Source organism: Sorex araneus, chromosome 3 (genome assembly GCF_027595985.1).
Source record: "Sorex araneus isolate mSorAra2 chromosome 3, mSorAra2.pri, whole genome shotgun sequence".
NCBI lineage: Eukaryota > Metazoa > Chordata > Mammalia > Eulipotyphla > Soricidae > Sorex > Sorex araneus.
The window spans coordinates 222187852-222204320 of NC_073304.1; the positions used below are offsets into that span (position 1 = coordinate 222187852).

The 16469-nt window shown below is 51.5% G+C and overlaps 1 protein-coding gene across 2 annotated transcripts in view; it reads left to right on the forward strand.

The window, feature by feature from the left end:
* Window positions 1-15821: 15821 nt before the first annotated feature.
* The window catches only part of HDAC5 (histone deacetylase 5), a 39835-nt gene continuing 39187 nt past the window's right edge, over window positions 15822-16469 (forward strand). For both annotated transcript variants that reach the window (XM_055130003.1, XM_055130004.1), the window contains exon 1: window positions 15822-16004. The gene's annotated coding sequence lies outside the window, so the exon portion shown is untranslated. The remainder of the gene's footprint in view (window positions 16005-16469) is intronic.

Genomic DNA, 16469 nt, shown 5'->3' on the forward strand with positions numbered 1-16469 from the left:
CCCTATCCAATACCCACCTCCACCACAAGCCTCTCCCGGGGGTCTTCCTTTGAGTCTGAGAGTGAGGGCAGGGGTGCTGGACATGGGGTGGGTTGCCAAGCCCCCCCCACCTCCCATAAGGCGGGAGCAGGGGTCCTGAACCCCTGTGCTTGGTCTTTGGAAGCCCCTTCTGGCGGCTCAGGGCTAAATGACAGGGCTCTGGGCAGGGCGCAGGTGGCTGGATTTGGGGGTACTGGATGCCAGCTTAGAAGGGGTTTGCTGATGTCCGCGCCCTTCTGAATGTTGGTGGGGAGGGGCTACAGAGGGGCCAAGAACGGTCCCCCACCAAGTCCCACAGAGGATTTTCCAGGGTTTGACGATCTTCACAGCCAGGTAGCTGCCCTCCCCTGCACCCCTAATCGTGTCCCCCACCCATCTCCTCCTGCAGGACTGGAAAGTCTTTAGAAGCTTCCTGAGGCATCCCCTGGTGGAGTCCCTCCTAGGGTCAGAAAATGCCACCCAGGGCCGGAACAATAGTGCAGCAGGTGGGGCACTAACCTTGCATGCGGGGTTTGATCCCTGACACCCCATATGGCACCCGAGCCCACCAGGCGTGATCCCTAAGCACAAAACCAGGAGTCAGCCCTGAGCAGCGCCTGGTGTGGCCCCAAAACCAGAAAAGAAAAAAGAAAAAGAAAGAAAATGTCTCCCAAAGCCTTAAGTATGTGTAGCCCCTATAGCGAAGAGCTCATCTTCTAAGTTGCCCTCGGAGAATAACTGATATGTGCAGAGATTTAGTCATGAGAATGTGTATCACTGCATTATTTAGAATGACGACAACTTTGGAAACAACCGCGGTGTCTCTCTAAAGGGGGTTGAATATAGAAACTGGGAAAAACAACCCAAGAGGGTGCAATCCAATGCCTGAATGTGATGTTGTTACAGAAACTTTGATGCCATGGAAATGTTTCTGTGCTGTCTTACGTGAAATGTTAGTTTGTAAGATAGCAGGTACAGAGTGATGCAATTTGGGGGGCTGGAGAGATACCACAGTGGGTAGGGCCCTGGCCTTGTGTGTGACCAACCCAAGTTGGATCCCTTGCATCCCATATGGCTCCCCCAGTCACCGGCATGAGTGATTCCTGAGTACAGAGCGAGGAGTAATGCCTGAGCATCGCTGGGTATGGCCAGAAAATAAAAAATAAAATCAAACAAACAAGCAGTGTGAGACAATTTTTCTTGAAAATGTGGAGCATGGGGACCTGGGCCGGCTCTGGTGGGATGCTTGCCTTGCAGGCCTCTAGCCAGAGGCCCCTAGTCGGATTCCAGGGGCAAAGCTTGCGGTGATCCGTCATCATAGCAAAGGGAAGGGAAGGAGGAAACATAAAGTAAAAACTCTGAGTGTGGAAAGGGAGGCTTGCACAGTATGGGGGTGCGGGGGTGGTGGCTCAGTCATGGAGCACTTGCCTTGCATGTGTGAGGTCCTGGATTTAATGCAAAAAACAAACATGAAAATGAAGAATCACTGGGCCTGCAGAGATAGCTCAAAGGGCTGGAGCACATGCTCCGGGTTTGGAGCCCCAGGTCTGATTCTTTGAGACCCTGAGTTGAGTCTTGGGCACTACCAGAGCAGCTCTAGCTGACCTCCCCCCACACACACACACTGACATGTGTGACTCCCATAAAAACATAATTTTAGGGACTGGAGAGTTAGGACAATGGGTAAGCACTTACCTTGCATGCAGCTGACCCAGGTTTACTATCTGGCACCTCAGAGGGTTCTCTAAGCCTCTCGGGAGTGATCCCAGATATAGAGCAGGAATAAGCCCTGAGTATAGCCAGGTGGGCCCCCCAAAAAACAAAAATATTAATAAATTTAAAAATAATAATTTTAGGACCAGAGAATGCAGCATGGGGGAGGTTCTTGCCTTGTGTGTAGTCAGTCCGGGTTCCATCATTAGCACCAAGCACGGCTCCCTGAACTAACCGAGAGAAAGCCCTGAGCATTGCCAGTTATGGCACCCACTGCAAAAAAAAAAAAAAAATTACAATGAGGGAGATGGCTTGGCTCAGAGAACAAGAGTCAGTCTCTGAAGTCAATCTCTGGCACTGGTCCTCTGAGCACTGCCAGGAGTGACCCCCAAAGACTGTACTGGTATTAGCCCCTGGATCGCCACTGGGAGTGGACCACCCCCAAAAACTATCATTTAAAAAGTACTGGTGGGGGGCAGTTGAGGAGATGGCATAATGGACTGGAGCACATACTTTGCATGCAGGAAGTCTGTGTTCAGTTTTTTTTTTTTTCTTTGTGGGTCACACCTGGCGATGCTCAGGGGTTACTCTTGGCTCTGCACTCAGGAATTACTCCTGGCGGTGCTTGGGGAACGTATGGGATGCTGGGAATCGAACCTGGGTTGACCTCGTGCAAGGCAAACACCCTACCCACTGTACTATCACTCCAGCCCCCTGTATCCTAGCACCGATGTCCACTGAGAATAGCACCCAGCACCGCTGGGGTGTGACCCCCAAATAGAGAAACACTTCTGGGAACCCAGCAGATGCTCAGTGGCTGTAAAGCAGGGCAATGAAGTTATTTTTGGTTTTGGAATTTAGGCCCTACATACCCTGTGGTGCTCAGTGCTTACTCCTGGCTCTACATTTAGAGCTCACACCTGGCGGTGCTGGGGGACCACCTGGGATGCCAGGGATAGGCCCCGGGTCGGCTGCATGACAGGCAAGGGCCCTACCCGCTGTACTGTCGCTTCGCCATGAGCCATGAGTATGATCCCTAGTGCCACCTGCCTGTGCCAACCATGTTCCAGTAACTGCTGCTGGGACCCCTGGAGTCTCACCAAGTGATCTCCCAAGAGGACCCCAGCTAGAAAATATGTGTGTCCCTGGGCTCCACCCTTAGCACAGCTCTCACCAAAAGAAGTAACGAGTCTTCTTCCCCTCACATTCTTCGTGTGTGTTTGGGGAGGGGGTGGGCCACACTCAGAAGTGCTCAGGCCTATGCTCCTGGATCTATGCTCAGGAGTCACCCCTGGCAGTGCTCCAGGGAACATCTGTGGTGCCAGGGATCGAACCTGAGTTGGCTGCATGGAAGGAATGCGCTATCTCTCTGAGCCCTCTACAAAATCTTCTGGGTCAGGAAAGTAGGGCTAGAGTACATGCTTGGCCTGTGAGACAACTAAGTTCGATCCCTGGCACCATATGGGCCTCTGAGCACTAAGGAGGGAGCAAATGTAGAACACCACCGAGTGCATCCTCCAAACCCAAACAAAACAAAGGGATGTGTGAGCACCGTGAGCAGGAGTACGGGGCCAATAGCAGAATGTAAGTTAGCGCCACAGGAATGGGTGTGAAGCAGGCAGGCATGTGTGCCAGTCACACCACTGACATGTGTGACACTGACACTGCAAAACTGCAAACGGAGGGGCTGGAGCAATAGCACAGCGGGTAGGGCATTTGCCTTGCATGCGGCTGACCCGGGTTTGATTCCCAGCATCCCATATGGTCCTCTGAGCACCGCCAGGGGTGATTACTGAGTGCAGAGCCAGAAGTGACCCCTGTGCATCACTGGGTGTGACCCAAAAAGCAAAAAAAAACCAAAAACCTGCAAAGGAGACAGAGACGGGGGAACTTGTTTTTGACTTGTATTGGGGCCACACCCAGCAGTGTTCAGGATTTACTCCTGGCTCAGCACTCAGGGATCATTCCTGATGGACTCAGGAATCTTCTGGGGTGCTGGGGATTGAACCTGGGTTGGCCATGTGCAAGCAAGTGCCTTACCCACTGTACTATCTCTTCAGCCCCAAAGGGGAAGTTTACCTGGATCGGCCTTATACAAGGCAAACACTCTCCCCGCTATACTATCGCTCCAGCACACCAAAGGGGGAAATTTTTAAATAAAATAGAAGAGGCTGGAGAGAGATCTCAAAGGGTGGAATGCAGGCTTTGCATGTGGGAATCCTGAGTTTAGTCCCCTGCACCACATGGTTCTCTAAACACTGCTGGGAGAGACCCCTGAGCACAGGGCAGGATTAGCCCCCAAGCACTTTCAGACACAAAAAGAAAAAAGCCCCAAATTAACTTTTAGGGGTCCAGAGAGACAGTCTTGGTGTTAAGGCACTTGTCTTGCCCATAGCCCACCCTTATTCAATCCTCAACATGCCGTATGGCCCCCTGAGGAGTGATCCCTGAGCACAGAGTCAGGAGTAAGCCCTAACCACTTCCTGGTGTGGCCTAAAAACAAAACAAAGAAAGCAAGTACCCAATTATTAACAACTGTTTTTGCTAGATGATGGATTTAGTAATGATTTATTTTCTTCTTTGTACCCACCTAATTTTTCTCCCTAAAATTTCCTTTTTCTTTTGGTGCTTGGGTCCCAGTAATGCTCAGGGCTCACTACTGGCTCTGAGCTCAGGGATCACCCTTAACAGTGCTCAGCAACCATATGAAATGCTGGGAACTGAACCAGGTTGGCCTCGTGCAAGGCATGTGCCCTACCCACTGCACTACCTCTCTGGCCCTCTCCCTAGAATTTTTACAGTGTTTAAGTTATTTTGTCATTGGGCTTTGGGTCATACCTGATGGTGCTCAGGGACTCAGTTCAGGGGCCCATATGTGGTGCCAGGGTTGGGAGTAGGTTTAGCCGCATGCAAGGTAATTCCTGTAACGACTGTACTAAAATTCTAATCCGAAAAATAATTTTTTTAAAGTATTATAATTGGGGTCGGAGCCATAGTACAGCAGGTAGGGCATTTGCCTTGCATGTGGCTGACCCAGGTTCGATCCCCGGCATCCCATATGGTCCCCCAGCACTGGCCAGGAGTAATTCCTGAGTGCAGAGCCAGGAGTAACCTCTAAGCATTTCCAGGTGTGACCTCCCCCCAAAAGTATTATAATAAAAAATGAATGGTACTGGAGATGGAGTACAGCAGGTAAGGCACTCACCTGTGTGCAGCGGACCTGAGTTCTACCCTCATCACCCCATCTGGTCTCCTGATCCCCACCAGGAGTGATCCCTGAGTATAGAGCCAGGAGTCAGCCCTGAGCACCACTGGGTGTGGCCCAAACCACCCCCCCTCCAAATTAATAAAAAACATTTGTGGAGGCAATAATGGGAATTAACTGTAAATAGTCATTTCATTTGGGTTGATGAGCTGCTCTAAAACTGGACTATGTGATAGTTGTGCAACTTGGTAAGTTTTCTAGAAATGTATTTCTTTTGCTAAAGGTGAGTAAAATTTACATTCTATAAACTATACTTGTAGTTGTTTAAAAACTCTTAACAAAAAACACATGTTGGGCTGTCATTCATTAAGATCCAAGGGAAAGAATTCCTGATAAAATACAGGACATCCACTTACACTTGAAGTTCAGATAAACAGGCACTAATTTTTTCTTGGGCGAGGGCACACCCAGAGGTGTTTTTGGGGACTACTCCTAGTCCAGTGTTTATGGAACCATGAGGTGCAAAGGATAGAACCTGGGGTTCCAACACGCTCTAGATCCTCTTCCCAGCACCAATGATTGACTTTGAAATTTAAGTACAGAGGGGCTGGAGCAATAGCACAGCGGGTAGGGTGTTTACCTTGCACGCGGCCAACCCGGGTTCGATTCCCAGCATCCCATATGGTCCCCTGAGCACCGCCAGGGGTAATTCCTGAGTGCAGAGCCAGGAGTAACCCCTGTGCATCGCCGGGTGTGATCCAAAAAGCAAAAAAAAAAAAAAAAGAAAGAAAGAAATTTAAGTACAGAAATAAGAAAGCTGGGTTGAAGCAATAGGACAGTGGGTAGGAAGCTTGCCTTGCACATAACTGACCTAGGTTTGATCCCTGGCATCCCATATGGTCCCCAAAGACGGTCAACAGTAACTCCTGAGTGCAGAGCCAGGAGTAACCCCTAAGCATCACCTGGTGTAGCCCAAAAACCAAAATAAGTATGTAAACAAATAAATAAACGGTAAAAATCATGAACTCCTAACCAGCACTTGAAAGTCAATCTAGGGTTGTCTGAAATTGACATTTAACTGGCCCCTAGGTAGTTTATTTGCTAATTCTGCCCATCTAGGGTCCTTGCTCTTGAAGGCTCCCTGGGGCAGGGAAACAGACTGCGGGGTGAACATCTGAGATTGCACTTCCAGCCACCCAGCCTAGGATAACTCTGCAAAGCCTAGGTGAGGGGCATGAGGAGCACAGGTGCCCGGAACATCAAGGCGGGGGTGGGGACGGTTGTCGCTTCCGGTCTGGAAGAGAGTGGGCGTGGCCAGTAGCATTTCACCTGCGCAGAATCAAGGTTGCCCTTCCTTGTGCCCCATGCTCGTCCTGTAAGCAGGTCATGCCTCAGCGATCCAAGGGGAAGCTTGTCACTATCCTTTTTTTTTTTTTTTCTTTCTTACAGGAGAGGAAACAGATTCCAAAACATAAAGAGTATTTCCAGGTTGGCTCAGAGGGCAAATGACAGAACCTTAGTTCATTTGCAGTGGAGTCTGTGGTTAAGCCCATCTGTCCTGTCACCCGGGTCCCAAAAGAGGGAACTCTTTGAGCCAGAAGACAGCTCCAAGGGCTGGTGGATGGGCTTTGCATGAAGGAGCTTTTGGGGGACTGTGGTCATCCCCCACCTCCACCAAGCACCACCTGATGTGGCCGCAGAACTGAAAAGTGAAAACGGGACATAATAACAATGAGAAAAGGCAGCCTTGCAGGGCCGGAGGACCAAGGGATGGTTACCAGGAATGTGAGGGCGGGGCAGCTTCCAAACACTGAAGCTGTCCCACGGGCTATCCTGGGTCTCTAAGGAGTTCCCAGAACAAGAAGCCCGACCTATTTGGGGGAGACCCCTCTATCCTGGACATACCTGGAGACTCAGGGTCTGCCCTAGTCCTGCCCCTTCCATATTGGAATGTGTCCCTGCCCTGAGCCTCTGTGCCTTCTCTGTGAACTGTGGGTTTCAGAACTTCCTTGAAGCGCGGGGGGAGAACCGTGATACATGTGACTGGGCTTTCTGCAAGGTGGTGTTTGGTGTAGGGGCAAGAGAGAGGGGCCCAAAGGATGCTAACAAGATTGCTTGCCAGAGAGAATGCACTTGGCTAGTTTTGTGGAGGCTGTAGTTTGTGCCCTTCCATGTAGGGTATAAGCCCACTGCCCCTGCTCTCTGTTGCTTTCTGACCTCATAGCCAGCCGGGGATTGGCCCAGGTGGTTGGGCACGTGCCCTATGTGATCAAGGCCCTCGGTTCAATCCCCAGCACTGCACCACCCGGTTGAGCCTGGCGATCCCCAAGCACCATGTTTATTTTCATCACTGAATATTTGTTCTTCCCATTGGAAGGTAATGATAATAGTAATCATAATAGTAATGATAATACTGGAATGATAATAGTAATGTTAATGATCTTTATTTCAGGAGGGTCCAACCAGATAAAAGTTTTCCCTCCCTCCACTCTTCCTCTCCTGCCCAGGGTCCCCTCCGCTGACCTTTGGGGAGCAGCAAATGGGTTATATCCAGCACCCAGCCTAGAGTCATGCTTGACTGTTGGAGATGTTTGGGGGGAAAAGCAACCTGCAGGTGCCTGGGCAAGCTGCCACTCCTCTGGGCCTCAGTTTCCTCATCTATAAAATGATTTTATCGTAGAGGTGAAATCCCCCGAGATGATGAAAGTAAACAGAAACCAAATACACACATTATCTCTCAGCATCTTCTCAGGTTACTGGGGCCAACCTTCCACCCTTGGAGGGGAAACTGAGGCTTGGAGAGGACAAATGGTGTGCCTGAGTTCTCTTGGCAAAGCTGACCCAGGTCTCCCAGGCTCTCTCCTTTCCCCTGCGCCCCCCCTACTCCGCCCCCCCCTGCTTTTTTTCCTCAGACTCCCAAAGGGTACACACCTTGGCACCCTCTGTTTTCTCCTCCCCACCCCCTACATGCTCTGCACACAGATGGAGGAACCTGCACACATGAGGGACGTGACTGGTCACAGCTGTCACTTGCACTGCTGTGTTCATGTGGCCTTGACTCATGAGCAGACAGCCAGAAATCCTGGACTGCACAGGAAACCCTGGGCCTCAGTTCCAGACCCCGGCAGACAGGGGGGAAAGGCGAGGCTTCCTTTCCAGCACCCCCTGCCTCCTGCTGCCGACGAGAGGACGGGGCTCCATGAGGCCACTCTGGGTCTCGGGGAGTCGGGCTGGGAAGCTTAGCCCCACCTCTGTCTCTTCTTTCTTGGTCCCCACTGGCTCCCACTGGCAGCGGGCTGAGTGGACACTTCTAGTTGATGTGGGATATGCGGGACTGGTGGTTCGCAGATATTTTCTGCTCTGACGTGTGTGTGTGTATGTGTGTGTGTGTGTATGTGTTATGTTATTTTAAAAGTTTGTGTACCTTGACAAGCTAGTAGAAGTAGTAGTTTTGGGGACACACCCAGCAGTGCTTAGTACTTACTCCTGGCTCCGCACTGAGGGATCATTCCTGGTCAGGCTCAGGGGACCATCTGAGATGACAGGGACTTTATACTGGTCAGTCATATGCAAGGCAAGCATCCCACCCACTGTTCTATTGCTATAGCCCTGAGAAACTATTGTTCATAGTATTGTAAAACATAGCATATTTGGGGCTGGAGCAATAGCACAGCGGGTAGGACGTTTGCCTTGCACTCAGCTGACCCGGGTTCAAATCCCAGCATCCCATATGGTCCCCTGAACACCGCCAGGGGTGATTTCATTTCAACAAATTATTTATTTGTTTGTTTCTCTTTTGGTGAAACCAGGCCACACCTGGTGATGCTCAGGGTAACTCCTGGCTCTGCACTCAGAAATTTCTCCTGACAGTGCTGGGATGGGATGGCATGCTGGGGATGAAACCCAGGTTGGCTGCATGCAAGGCAAGCATCCTACCCCCTGTACTATTGCTACAGCCCTGAGAAACCATTATTAGTAGTATTGTAAACCACAGAATTGTAATCATTAAAAAAAAAAGGGCTGGAGCGATAGCACAGCGGGTAGGGCATTTGTCTTGCACATGGCCAACCCAGGTTCGATTCCCAGCCTCCCATATGGTCCCCTGAGCACCGCCAGGAGTAATTCCTGAGTGCAAAGCCAGGAGTAACCCCTGTGCATCACCAGGTGTGACGCAAAAAGCAAAAAAAAAAAAATGGGGGTCAGAGCAATAGTATAGAAGGGAGAGCATTTCCCTTGCATGCAGCCAATCCAGGTTTGAGCACCGCCAGGAGTAATTCCTGAGTGCAGAGCCAGGAGCAACCCCTGAGCATTGGCAGGTGTGACCCAAAAAGCCAAAAAAAAAAAATTTAAAAAGTAGCTGCCCTACCCAGTGAGCGTGTGTATGGTGTGTATAGTGGAGAAAGGACAAACTACAAAGTGCCAGGGACGGAATCTGGGGCTCCTGTGTGCAGACCCTATGCTCCAGGTCTTCAAGTCATCTCATTATCTTTTTTTTTTTTTTGCTTTTTTGGGTCACACCCAGCGATGCCCAGGGGTTACTCCTGGCTTTGCACTCAGGAATTACTCCTGGTGTTGCTTGGGGGACCATATGGGATGCCCTACCCGCTGTGCTATCGCTCCGGCCCCCAATCTCATTGTCATTTTTATGTTTGTTTGTTTTTGAGCTACAGCTGGCTGTGTTTAGGATTTACTGTTGGCTCTGCGCTCATGGATCATTCTTGGCAGGCTTAGGGGACCTTATTGGATGCCAAGGATTGAACCAAGGTCAGCCATGTGAAAGGTAAGCACCCTATCCATACCATAGCTCTGATCCCAGTCATTTATGTATTTATCTTTTTTAGACACCATAACAAACAGCGTAGCTGCACCCTGAACAGTCCCTTTGGTTGGCAGTAGTTGGGGGTGCTCCTGGCTTAGTGCTTGCTCAGGGGTCCTTCCCAGCAGTGCTCAGGGGTACCAGACAGTACTGAGCCTCTCCCCCTACAAATCACACTGAACTATAACTCTTGAACTCTTAGCTCACAGCTGGACAAACCCTCAGAAGTCATCTCTAGACAACATCATTTTATACATGAGGAAACTGAGGCCCAGAGGAGTGGCAACTTGCCCAGGCACTTGCCCGTGGCTTCTTCCCCAAACATCTCTAACGGTCAAGCATGACTCTAGGCTGGGTGCTGGATATAACCCATTTGCTGCTCCCCAAAGGTCAGGGGAGGGGACCCTAGGGAGGAGGGGAAGAGCGGAAGGGAGGGGAAAAACTTTTTTTTTTTCTTTTTGTGTCACACCTGGCGATGCATAGGGTTACTCCTGGCTCTGCACTCAGGAATTGCCCTGGCGGTGCTCAGGGGACCATATGGGGTGCTGGGAATCGAACCCGGGTCGGCTGAGTGCAAGGCAAACGCCCTCCCTCCCCGCTGTGCTATCGCTCCAGCCCCGATGGAGAGAAAAACTTTATCAGCTTGGACCATCCTGAAATAATGATCATTAACATTACTATTATCATTACAATATTATCATTACCTTCCAGTGGGAAGGACACATATTCAGAACCTCACCCCACCATCTCACAGGGACAGGAACCAAGGTCAGAAGAGAAAGGACACTTCTGGGACCAAGGGGTCAAGCTCAGCATGCTGGAGGCAGTTTGCATTACCCCCTGCTTAACTCAATCTCCCCACGTGGCGTGGCCTTGAGCCTGTGGACAGACGAATGGTTTGCCCTGAAATGAACTCTCTTCTGACTCTTGAGCCAACTGTCCACAGCCCATGGACAGGACTGGACCTGAGCGTTGTCAAAGGAATATGATAGCACAGTGGGTAGGGCATTTGCCTTGCACGCGGCCGACCTGGGTTCAATTCCCAGCATCCCATAGGGTTCCCCAAGCACCGCCAGGAGTAATTCCTGAGTGCAGAGCCAGGAGTAACCCCTGTGCAACGCTGGGTGTGACCCCAAAAGCAAAAAAACAAAAACAAAAACAAAGGAATGAAGGGTCAGCCTGAACTCTGGAGGTCAGTGCTCTCCTGGATGCTTCCATATCTGCCTCTGCAGCTGATTGGAGATGCTGAGTTTCGGACAAAGGGGACCTCGGAGAGCGGAAGTGCAAGTTCCGTTTCACAGATAAGGACACCCAACCCAGAGAAGCATTAGGGCTCACTCTCAGCTCCTGTCCAGTTTTTTTTTCTTCTTCTTCTTTCTGTGGCTGTCCCCACTAGCAAGCTGCATAACTTTTCCATGTGCTCAGTGCATTCTTGCTGAGTGAGAATAGAAACAAGATGTCTCTGAGTATAAACCCCTTGGTAATTGATAAAGCTTTAGAGACAGTGTATTTCCTTTGATACATATATTGTCAACGATTATTGCTTAGGTTTATTGATTCCATGCTGAACTGAAAGCTTTCTGGGTCTATAGTATCTTTGTCCTGAGATTAGCAGAACTAAACTGGTCCTAGGTCCTTACAAAAGGGGGTATTCTCTATTTCTCACACCTCCTGCCTGTGTTCTGAAGTCACACAGCTTGGATGCAAGATGTTTGCACCCCATTGAGATGAGAAATCTGAGGGCTCAGTCAGTTCCCCAGGGTGAATTCTTGACACTTTTTTTGGGGGGGAGGGTGTGGATGCTACAATCGATAGTGCCCAAGGCTTATTCATAGCTCTGCACTCAGGGATCACTCCTGGCAGAGCTCAGGGGACCATATGGGATTCTAGGGACTGAACCCAGATTGACCGCATTTAAAGCAAATGCTATACTATTGCTACAGTCTAATTCTTATCACTACTGTTTTTGAGGGGGAGGAGTTTGGGCTATACCTGGTGATGGTCATGGGTTCCTTCTGACTCTTAGGGGTTACTCCTGGCAGTGCTCAGGAGACCATATGGGACGCCAGGGATTGAACCTGGTTCAGCCAGGTGCAAGGCAAGTGCCCTACCTGCTGCACTATAGCTCTGGGCCCCAATTCTTGTCACTTCTAAGGTGTTTGACCACTGACAGTCCCAGGGAACAAAGGTTAGAGGGCTGGGTTAAGGAACCCTGTTTCTTGGGGAGGGGAGTGGGTGGGCACAGCGTGAAGTGGGAGTGAACCTCAGTTCTTGCTTGGTTGAGCCCTGGAACTTTCAGCCCCTTATCTAACTCCTCAGTCCCCTCATCTGTGGGGTGGGGCATGCTGAGCCCATGCCCTTCATGCAGGAAAGTTTTTCGCATATTCTGGAAATTCAAGGGGAAAAAATTCTAGAATCTTCCATGTTATCCTCAAGTCTTCACCTCTCTTCGTACGGCATGATGTGTGTGGTGATTGAGCGGCAGAAAGAAATGTCATCCTCTCTCAGACTCTGTTGGGCAAAGTGTAAGGACCAAGAGAGCAAAATCCCAACCTTACCTAAGCATCCAAGAGATGTCTTAAACTTGTGGAAGAGTGACCACGAATGTTTGGCAGAATTATCATGGGACAGAGGCTGAGAAAATCCCTTTTTGCTTCATGGGATGACTCTGTGGGATTGGCCTTTCAGATCAGAGCGCATGGTTTAGTCTTTGAAGACTGGAGAGATAGTCTAGTTGGTAGGGTGTTTGCTTTGCATGTGGCGACTGACCTGGCTTCAATCCCCAGCAGATGGTCCCCTGAGCACTGCCAGGCGTGATTCCTGAGTGCAGAACTGGGAGAAACCCCTGAGCATTGCCGGGTGTGGCCTAAACAACAACAACAAAAAAAGAAAAACTTTTTTAAAAATCAAAAAAGAAAAATAAAACCCTCCTTGGCTTCATCTTTTACTCATTTTTGTTTTGTTTTGGCTCACACATGGCACTGCTGTGGGTTTACGCCTTTCTGCACTCAGGAATCATCATGCGGGCGGGGCTTGTAGGACCATCTAGGGTGCCAGGGATCAAAACTGGGTTGGCTGAGGCTAGAATGATAGTCCAATGGGTAGGGTGTTTGCCTTGCACGGGGCCGACCCGGGTTCTGTCCCCTGAGCACCGCCAGGAGTAATTCCTGAGTGCAGAGCCAGGAGTAACCCCTGTGCATCTCTGGGTGTGACCCAAAAAGAAAAAAAAAAACTTGGGTTGGCCATCAGTTTTGCAATGCTAGCGCCTTCCCTACCTGCTGTACTATTGCTCCAGCCCTTTGATTAAAAAATATTTTGGGGGCTAGAGAGATAGCACAGCGGATAGGGCATTTGCCTTGCACGCGGCCAACCCAGGTTCGATTCCCAGCATCCCATATGGTCCCTCGAGCACCGCCAGGAGTAATTCCTGAGTGCATGAGCCAGGAATAATCCCTGTGCATCTCTGGGTGTGACCCAGAAAGCAAAAAAAAAAAAAAATAAATAAATAAAAAATTTTAGATCATATACAACCATTCGAGACTTGGGATGGCTCCTAATGGTGGTGCTCAGGGGACTAAATGGTGCCAGGGATTAAATTTGGACCCCCCTGCATGCAAAACATATGCTTACATGCTCTCAGCTTTGTCTTTTAACATCTATTCATTTTTTTTTCTTTTTTTCTTTTTGGATCACACCGGGCAATACACAGAGGTTACTCCTGGCTTTGCACTCAGGAATTACTTCTGGCGGTGCTCAGGGGACCATATGGGATGCTGGAGATCGAACCTGCATCGGCTGAGTGTAAGGCAAATGCCCTACCCACTGTTCTATCCTTCCAGCCCTCACATGTATTCATCTCATTAACAAATATTGGCCAAGTCTCTTTCAGTTCCAGACACTGTGCAGAGAAATGTGTGATTTCCTGCTCAAGAAGTGCAGGACAAGAGATGGACACTCAACCAATAATGTCATACATAGATGGAAGTTACAAATTGTGAGCCAGAGAGATGGCTCAATGAACTAAGCCTGTATTTTGCATACTGGAGGCCCCGGTTCAGTCCCCAGCACCAAAAAGTCCCTTGAACAACATTGGGAACACCCCCACGCACAGAGCCAGTAATTGTCACCTGAGCACTGTCAGCCAAACCTAAACCAAAAACCAATTGTTATCTGGGTCAAAGAAAGCACACATATAGCAAAGTAATCTAATTTCACTGAAGCCCCCAGTCAGATCTTGTTCAGGATGTGGTAATGAGTGGGACTCTGTGGATGAGCAAGCGTCAGAGATGAGAAGGGGCTGGAACGATAGCACAGCGGGTCATTTTTAAGTACTGTAAAGATTTTGGATTTTTTTTTTCTTCTGGCTTTTGGGGTCATACCTGGCGATGCTCTGGGCTTACTCCTGGCTCTGCACTCAGATATTACTCCTGGCATTGCTCAGGAGACGATATGGGACACTGGGGATTGAACTCGGGTTGGTTGCATGCAAGGCAAACGCCCTACCAGCTGTACTATCTTTCTGGTCCCAGTACTGTAACATTTGTAAATGACTTTTCTGGACAGGTGTAAAGCTCTACTTTGATTAGATTTGTGTTCTGAAAAGTCACTTGCTAGGCCAGAGTGCAGGCTTTACATGCAGGAGGCCAAGGTTTGGGTCCCTGGTAATGCATGGTACCCCAGTCCACCAGGAATGACCCCAAACACAGAGCCAAGGGTAGCTTTTGAGCACCACTGGGTATGGGCCACCACAAATAAACAATAAATAACAAATTACTGTGGCTTTGGGGACAGATGGGAATGGATGCCAGGGGTTGCAGAGCAGGAAGAATGTTCTGGTTTGGCTTATGAGGGGTATGGGGTGAGGGGAAATGGGTCAGAGTACATAGATTTCCTGAGATGCTTTTTAGGAAGAACCTTCATCAGTATTCAGAAACGTTTATGTATGCCATTTACTTTTTCTGATTAGATAATACATGATCTTTGACATTTTTCAGAAAGATGAAAGCAAAGGTAAATATTCTGGCACATATTCATCTAAGCTTTTTATAGGTACTCACAGATGAATCTAGTCTGTTATTAACAGTGAGGGAATAATTGTTTCTTTATTATTGACTTTTGGGCCACACCGGGCTATGTTCAGGGGTTCAGGGGTCCACGTGGAGTACCAGCCACGGTTGGCCGTGTGCAAAGGTCCTTACTCTAGACTGTCTCTCCAGGCCCTGATTCTTGCTTTTCAAAAGCACATTGAATTATGCGCATCTATTCGGGTCAGCCTAGACTGTGAAATGTCTGCCTGGCCTTCCACTTCACTGGGGCCCCTGGTGTAGTGGCCAAGCCCCCCTCTGATGGCTATTTCGGTTGTTTCCAACTTTTTACGTCACTATAAACCACCTCCAGCCTTCCGTACTTTCGGAAGCCAACTTTGGTTAGCGGAATGCCAGGCAGTCAGTTGCACGGTGCAGGTGGATCCCACTTAAAACTCGGGGCCGGTGCTCCGAGGGCCAAAGTCGGGGGCCGGAAGTCTCCGTTCGGGGAGGGAGGCCGGGCCACTTACGGCCACGCTCCGGCCTGCCCGGCCGATTCCCTTCGCCCGGCTCGGAGGCCGCGTGTGCGGTCGGCGCGGGCGGTTCCAGACCTGTCCCGACCGTCCAGCCCCGGCCGGGCCGCCCAGCCGGGGCCCCCCTGGGCAGGTCCCCTCCCGGGGCGCGGGAGGCGCGTTCGGCAGAAGCCGAGGCAGGCAACGATTGCACCATCCACGGCTCGCAAAGGAAGTCGAGGAAGCGCGGGCAGGAAAGCCGAGAGCGTCCAGCAGCCGGGCCCAGCGGCCTGCGGCGCGCCCCGCGGCCCGGGGCCCGGACCACCCGCTCCCCCTCCCCGGCACCCCCCGACCCCAGCCCCCGACGACCCCCGGCTCGGCCGGCTCCCAGCACCCCCTCCCCGGCGCGCCCCTTTAAGGAGCTGTCACCGCGGCGCGGCGGGCCCCGCCCGGCGGGGAGGGCCGAGCGCGGGGGGGCGGGGCCGGCGGTGGCTGAAGCTGGGAAGGGGGTGGGGGGGGGGTCTGGGTTTATTTTTAGCTCCGGGTCGGGTCACGTGACGGGAGTGACGTCTCCGAATGTTGTTGTTGGTGGCGGCGGCGAACGGAGCCGGAGGAGCCGCCGCGAAGATGGAGGAGCCGTGGAGGAGGCGCTGCCGCTGCTGCCGCCGCCGCTGCTGCCGCCGCCGCCCGCGAAGCCGGAGCTCGAGCCGCAGGGGGTGAGCCCGCCGCGCCCGCGCCCGCGCCCCGCGCCCCGCGCCCCTCCCCGCGCCGCCCCTGCAGGCTCCAGGGAGGGGCCCGCGCCCCGCGCCCCCAGATGGCCCCGGCTCCGACGGGGGCTGTGGGATCGGCCCCTGCCCCGGCGGCGGCGGCGGCGGCGGCGGCGGCGCACGCTGCGTCGCGGAGAGCGCGGAGTCCTGCGCCCCGGATCCTCTGCAGACTCCTTCCCCCCCCTCCGCTGGACACCCCTTTCTTAGTACTCCGAGGCTGAGGGGCGCTGCCCGCCCCGCAGCGCTTTTCCACCCGGACCGAAACCCGCACCCTGGATTTTGTGTCCTTGACTTCCGTGCGTGAGGGAAGGGGGGCCCGCGGGGGGCCACCCCACTTCTGCCTTCCCTTTATTCTCACCCCCCCCCACACACACCCAGTGAGGCGTTACTGCGTTGGCTTCCACCCGCTTCTCC